Source organism: Mus caroli, chromosome 6, assembly GCF_900094665.2.
Source record: "Mus caroli chromosome 6, CAROLI_EIJ_v1.1, whole genome shotgun sequence".
In the NCBI taxonomy this organism is placed as follows: Eukaryota; Metazoa; Chordata; class Mammalia; order Rodentia; family Muridae; genus Mus; species Mus caroli.
The window spans coordinates 110,145,773-110,152,685 of record NC_034575.1 but is presented as its reverse complement, the minus strand read 5'-3'; positions in this window follow the sequence as shown (position 1 = coordinate 110,152,685).

Genomic DNA, 6,913 nt, shown 5'->3' with positions numbered 1-6,913 from the left:
TTTCTGCTTCCATGATCTGTCCATTGGTGAAAGTGGTGAGTTGAAGTCTCCCACTATTATTGTGTGAGGTGCAATGTGTGCTTTGAGCTTTACTAAAGTATCTTTAATGAATGTGGCTGCCCTTGTATTTGGAGCATAGATATTCAGAATTGATATGAGCTGTATTCCTATGCCATGGCATATTCTCTCTCTGTCTCTCTCTGTCTCTCTCTGTCTCTCCGTCTCTCTGTCTCTCTCTCACACACACACACACATACACACACACTGAGTGAGTGAGTGAGTGAGTGAGTGAGTGAGTGAGTGAGCAAGATGGGGGTGGGATAGAAAGAAGAAGGGGGGAGGGGGAGAGAGAGAGGATACAGACTCCGAGATATCTCAGATGTGGCACAGATAGTAGGATTGCCACATAAGAAACTTAAACTGCTTATCATTCATGTGCCAAGGGCTTTAGCAGCTGCATGCAGGAAGTGGATCATATAAGTACAGTGGTAGAAATTCTGAGAATCACAAGATAGTCTTAGAAAAATTTTTAATGCAGCAAGCAAACAAAGGAAAAAAGGAGATGCCTCTGATGGGGCACTATACTGTGGATGTGACTAAGAAAAGTCTCCAGCCTGAACACAAGTCAATAGAAATACCTGAGACTAAAGTGCAAGGAGGAAATGGAAGTGGAGGGAATAGAATGGGGGGAGGAGGAAAATAGAGAGAGCACAAGGGGAGGACCTAGATCTGTGTACTCACTGGGGAGGACCTGGAGCATCCGTGCACTCACAAGCATGTCCTCCTCCATCTTGATGTATTCATTGACCCAGACACTCATCAGATACACTCTATCAGAGGCTTTTTTAAAAAATGTATTTGTTTTTAATTTTATGTGTATTGGTGTTTTGTCTGCATAAATGTATATCTGTGTGAGGGTGTTTGATCCCCTGGAGCTGGAATTACAGTTGTGAGTTGCCGTATGGGTACTGGGAATTGAACACAGGTCAGGAAGAGGCAGTGCTCTTAACCACTGACTCATCTCTCCAGCCCCCTCTGTGAGCGTTTTAATAGTACTTGCTCTCCAGCCTCTATGCCACCTTTGTAGACCTAGCCCAGATGATGGGGCTGAGAGTTCCAACCCTCAATCATCTGGTCTTTCTTGTGACCAGCCCAATTCAGAGTCTATCCAAGATCTCTACCTTGAGTCTCCTCAGCTGTGATGAACAAGAGGCTCTTCTGTTTTATTTTGGGGTGTGTGTGTGCGTGTGTGTGTGTTATGTATGCCTGGTTTCAGTGTGCAGTGCATATGTGTATGTGTAGGTATACATATATGTACATATATATGGAAGCCTGAAGTTGACATCAGGTGTCTACCTCGGATCATTCTTTGTTTTTTATGGAAGCAGAGTCTCTCACCGAAGCCAGAGCTCCCTGATTCTGGATAGTTTAGCTAGTGATCATAAAGGGCTCTTTCTGAAAGATGCTTAAATCTCTCAGAAAATTCCAAAAATAGTGAAAGATAACTTAACTCTCTCAGAAAATTCCAAAGATTTTAGGAATGCTGTGCTAGAAATCAAAGATAAAGGGTAAATTGACTTACCCTACAGGGTGCATTGGTTGTAGGATATCTTCTCTATTCCTCTGACCATGAAGAGACCCTAGTGATGTCCAAAGCAGTAAGATGCCAATTGAAAGGCTCACAAACATAGTCTACAAAATTATTGAGATTTTACATATGAGTATTGATGAAAAAGGACAGGAAGCATTGTTTTGGATGGGGCTCCCAAATAGGCCAAAGCTAAAAATGAAGTTACTTGTGCTAAAGACACCCATCACCAATTGTTTCCTACCTAAGAAGACAGAAGAGAAAGATAACAACCAACTCCCCAAACATGGCAGCTCCAACTGCCGTAATAAAATCCCCTCTGCCTTACCTGTCACACAGAAACGGGACCTGAAGTTACCTAGTGTTACCCCATCAATTGCCTGCCTATTGTTCTCTCTCCCTGTCCCTGCCTGACCTAGAACTGGTTTTGAAATGGCCAGTGTTCATTAGTTAGTTCTTATGTCTGCTTTGTTCATGTCCTTCTCTGTCTGTAAAGTTTACCCCACTAGGTTCAGGGACACAGAGACCCTGTGTTATAGAATGAAGTATTTTACCCAACGCTAGGATGAAACAATAAAGCTGATTAAGGACTTTAAAACAACCTCATGTCATTTTGTTCTCTAAGGACAGTAATTAATGCATCCGGAAGCTGCCCAGTTTCTCTCACAGCCACAGACTGCTCAGAGCCTTCAGGGGAAAGAAGTCAGGTGATAAAAAGCAATCAGAGAGAGAGGGGGGGAGACAGGAGGAAGCCAAGTCTTAAAAACTGCAAAGTGATATCTGTTCCATTTTTCTCGTGAAAATTCTCAGTGCTTACTGACACTGTAATACTCGGAGACTCCATGACAAAGTCAATCAATTTTCCTCTATTTACCCCAGAATTTCCAAATTTCATTTGACTTTGAAATGTTTTCCAAATTGTCAGTAATAGTCCAGGTGAACTTATTTTGGGACAGACTACAGATCTGATAGATTACAGACCTCCGTTTCTGCAGATGGACTTCGTACATAGCAATTACTTCTTTCTCCTTGGACCAGATACTTCACCATCCCATTTTCTCCCAAACTTTAGGCCAGTTTTAGGGTCACAAAGTGGCCAGTTGTTTCTCACTTGAAGATTTGGGATAGTGGAGAGTAACAAGAATCAAACCCATAGGGTCGGGAGTCATCAGCACTCCCTGTCTGTCAACCAGCTTTGTGACCATGACAGCCCTGTGTGTGTCGTGCACACATATGAAAATAGGGGACCAGAGTCACTTGCCAAGTCATGAGTCAAGCATGCAGAGAAGTTTTCAATTTTATTCTTTTCCTTCCAAAGTTTTAATGATTTCAGCTCGGGAAATAAACAGACACACAATAACATCAACCAAACAACAACAAACAGTGAAAAGAATGCCTGGATTGTTATTCCATGTTTAAACAGAAAAGCCACACATATCCAGTATGAGTTTCACAGAGGGACAAGATGGCTGGACTTCCTGTTGGAGTTTACAGAGGAAACGGGGTGTAGCTTTTAAGCTGTGGAAGGCCAGAGAGAGGAGGGGGGCAGTGAGCAAGGGTTATCTTGTTTGTTACCTTTTAGCTCAGTGCTCAGGGATTAAACAAGGTCCTCATAGAAATAAGCAACAGCCCATGGGTTGTATCACCACACACAATGTCTCCCAGATAGCAGTCCATCTCTGTCTGGGCTGCAAGTGTCAAACCCTTTCTCCCCCATTCCTGAACCCCCTCCAGCTGTTCATGCAGGCAAAACACCACACAGAAAACAATTTTTTTAAGTATACACATGAAGGGCTGGAGAGCTGGCACAGTGGTTAAGAGCACATGCTACTCTTTGAGTGGACCCAGGTTCGGATCCCAGTACCCACATGAGACAGCTCACAACTGCCTGTAACTTGAGTTCCTAGGGATCCAATGCCCTCTTCTGGCCTCTAGGGGCACTCACATGCACATGTACATGAAGACACACACTTATGTTTTTCAATAATAGTATATATATTTAAAAAGAAAAAGAAGGGCAGACTAAGACCCCTCTCTGCTTTTGTCAACAAATGGCTAAATAAGTGGTTCAACTGTAAAACACACACACACACACACACTCACACACACACCCCAGATCTCAAGGGACATCCAGAACATGAGGCCGTTAGGTTCCAATGCCAACATCACAGAAAAAATAAAAAAAATAATAGGAGCCAGGTAGTGGTAGCACATGCCTTTAATCCCAGCACTTGGGAGGCAGAGGCAGGCGCTTTTCTGAGTTTGAGACCAGCCTGGTCTACAGAGTGAGCTTCAGGACAGCCAGGGCTATACAGAAAAACCTGTCTCAAAAAACCTAAATAAATAAATAAATAAAAGATAAAAAAATAATAGAACTAGAATTTTTTCACCAATCATTTTTCCTGTTCTTTGAAAACATGGGTAAAAGATCAAAGCTTACAAGCTACAGGCATTATACAGAGCTCTACCACCCTACCCAGGGGAGTCTTCTCAGTCAATCCTAGCCTGGCAACACCCTTGTTAAGGAATACAGAGACACCTGCTAGATAAGCTAGATAGTGAGGCCCAGCATTCGCTGAAATCAAGTGGCATTTATCTTTGGAAATGGCTCTCAAACATTTTTATTTCGTTGGCATGAGCTTTCCATCAGAACCTCAGAGCTATTAGATCGAACACGAGGGCTTTTTAATAGCTCCTAACGCAGTGAGGCCCTGTAATTTAAAAGAGCGGATGAGCTGAAGGGGAGCAGGGGGATTTCTGCTGAGGAATGCAAATGTGTTCTCTGCTGTTCAGCTCCTGCCTCTTCCCGGGGAAGAGGCAAAAAACCGCACACTGGAGTGGGATGGAACTTTCCAGCTGGTGGTTTTGTGTTAGCAGGAGGGAGCGTGTTGTGAAAATGAAAATTACTGATAATTAGATGTAAATGCCTGCAAGAGGGGGAAATGGTGACGGATTGAAGGCTTTTTATTTCTACCAGGGGTTGAGCCCTATTGGTGGCTGTGAGAACCCGTGCGTCTTTTCCAGGGGAATTAGGCAGCAAGCTTTTTAGAAATTATTTATTTGTGTGTGTGTGTGTGTGTGTGTGTGTTATGCGTATGGGGGTGCACACTACAGCCTGTGTGTGAAGGTCAGAGTGCAACTTTTGTAGAGCTGTTCTCTCCCTCCATACTTCTGCCAGTCCTGGGACTTGAACTCAGGCTGTTTGGCTTTCACAGCACCTTTACCTGCTGACTCATTCAGCCAGCCCTCGGAATCAATTTTATATCAATGCAGTACTTGGCATGAACAAAAGGAAATACCCGGAGGGCTGGAGAGCTGGCCCAGCAGAGGAGAGCACTTGTCATGACCCCTTCTGACCTAGGTCCTGAAATCCACAGAGGGGAAAAGAGAGAACGGATACCGCCAAATTGTCCTCCGAACTCCACGGACATGTCACAACATGTATGTGCTGACGTGAAGACACAGAAATGGAAAATCATTTTAAAAGGGATAACTCAAAAGGCACTCACTGTCTCATGTGTGAGAACTAGAAATGAGACTGTGGGGTTGGCTCGGCGTTACAGCATTGGCTAGTGTATACAAGGCCATGTGTCGAGGGACCAGGATTTCAAAAAGGAAAGAAGAGAAATAATCTATGTCCATCAGCATGGAATATTCATATTTTAGAATAATTCTCTGATAGTAATAGGAGTAAAATACATCTATATACTCTGACGAAGATGCCCTTGATATGTGAAGTGGTGAAAAGGGTACATTGGAAAATAATATCTTTCATCCATTTCCACTTAAAAGTGTTTTAAATGTTAATATATTCTTAAGACTATCTGGAAGAATACGTACTGAAGATTTCCAGTGGTTTCCTCTGGGGATGAGATACATAGCTTGTAATGTTTACATTTTTATGAGCTTGCATTACTCTTGCCAGGGAAGGGGTGGGAAGAATGTTGAGTTATTTCCTCAAGGGGAGAAAGAAGATAAGAAACGGCTGGTAACAAGGTTCATTCGGTCTCCTTGTGGAAGGGTTCCATGTACTTCCCTGGTGAGCGCATCTCACATCCAAGATGTCTGTCTGGGCAGGAGAAAGGATTCGTTAAAATGAATCAAAATGCTGTTGCCAACACAGGAAGCCTGAAGCCCGGACCCTTCCCTCTGCCTTCTTCCTCTGGTCTCTCGACTCCCTCTCCACGTTGCTGTCCTGGAATTCCACTTACGGTTTCCACACAGCTGATTTCTCATTCTCACCAAATGCCTCCCAGGCCATTTAAAACCTGGCTTTGTGGCCCACATTTCTCTCTCTGCTTCACCTCTACCCTTCGCCCTACTCATCCCCAGCACTGATTCGTGTCCCCTTATTCTTAGCACTGGGTGCCTGCTGCATGCCTGCACTTTTTTGTTTGTTTGTTTGTTTGTTAAATGTCTGTGTGCAGCAGACTCTGGGTTCCTACATAGCCAAAAACTCAGCACCTACCTCAGAGCAGTGTGGAGAGCGTGAATCCAAGTAACCATCTTTCCAATTGAGTGAGTCCGGGCTAGCCCGGCATCCACCTGCTGGACCAGGCCTTTTGTTTGTTTGGTTTGGTTTTGTTCATGGCAACACTGTTGCAAGCGCTCAGTCTTTCCTTTCCCTGATGCTTCTCACTGGTTATTTGACCCCACTGGGTCCCTGCTCAAAACCTTCAAAGACCGACTTGAGTGAGGGAGACCTTGGTGTGTGGCCAGCCCTGAGCTTGAACTCCGCTTTTACCACATGTTCGTGTGAGCTCAGGACAGGTGCTCTCTCCTGATCGTCACCTGTAAAATGTGGGTGATGGTACTACTTATTCTCTCCCCCTCTCGCTCCCCCTCCCTCTCCCTCTCTCTCTTTGTGTGTGTGTGTACATACTCATGCATGCAGAAGTACCACAGTACACATATAAAGGTCAGAGGACAACCTCCAATGTAGGTTTGAGACAGGGTCTCTTAGTGTCCTCCAGTATGTACCATGAGCTAGACAACCCTCAAGCTATTCTCCTGTTTCTGCCTCCCATCTCACCATAGGAGTCTGAGGATTACACACTTGGGCCACCATGCCTAGCTTTACATGGTTCTGATGATCCAAGCTGAGGTCTTCAGTCTGGCACACATTAAGCACTTTTCTAGCAGGACCCTCTCCCCGGTCCCTTAGTAGGAGGTTGGTTGTTGTTTTGAGATTTAAAAACAAAGCTGGGCAGTGGTGGTGCACGCCTGTAATCCCAGCACTCGGGAGGCAGAGGCAGGCGGATTTCTGAGTTCGAGGCCAGCCTGGTCTACAGAGTGAGTTCCAGGACAGCCAGGGCTACACAGAGA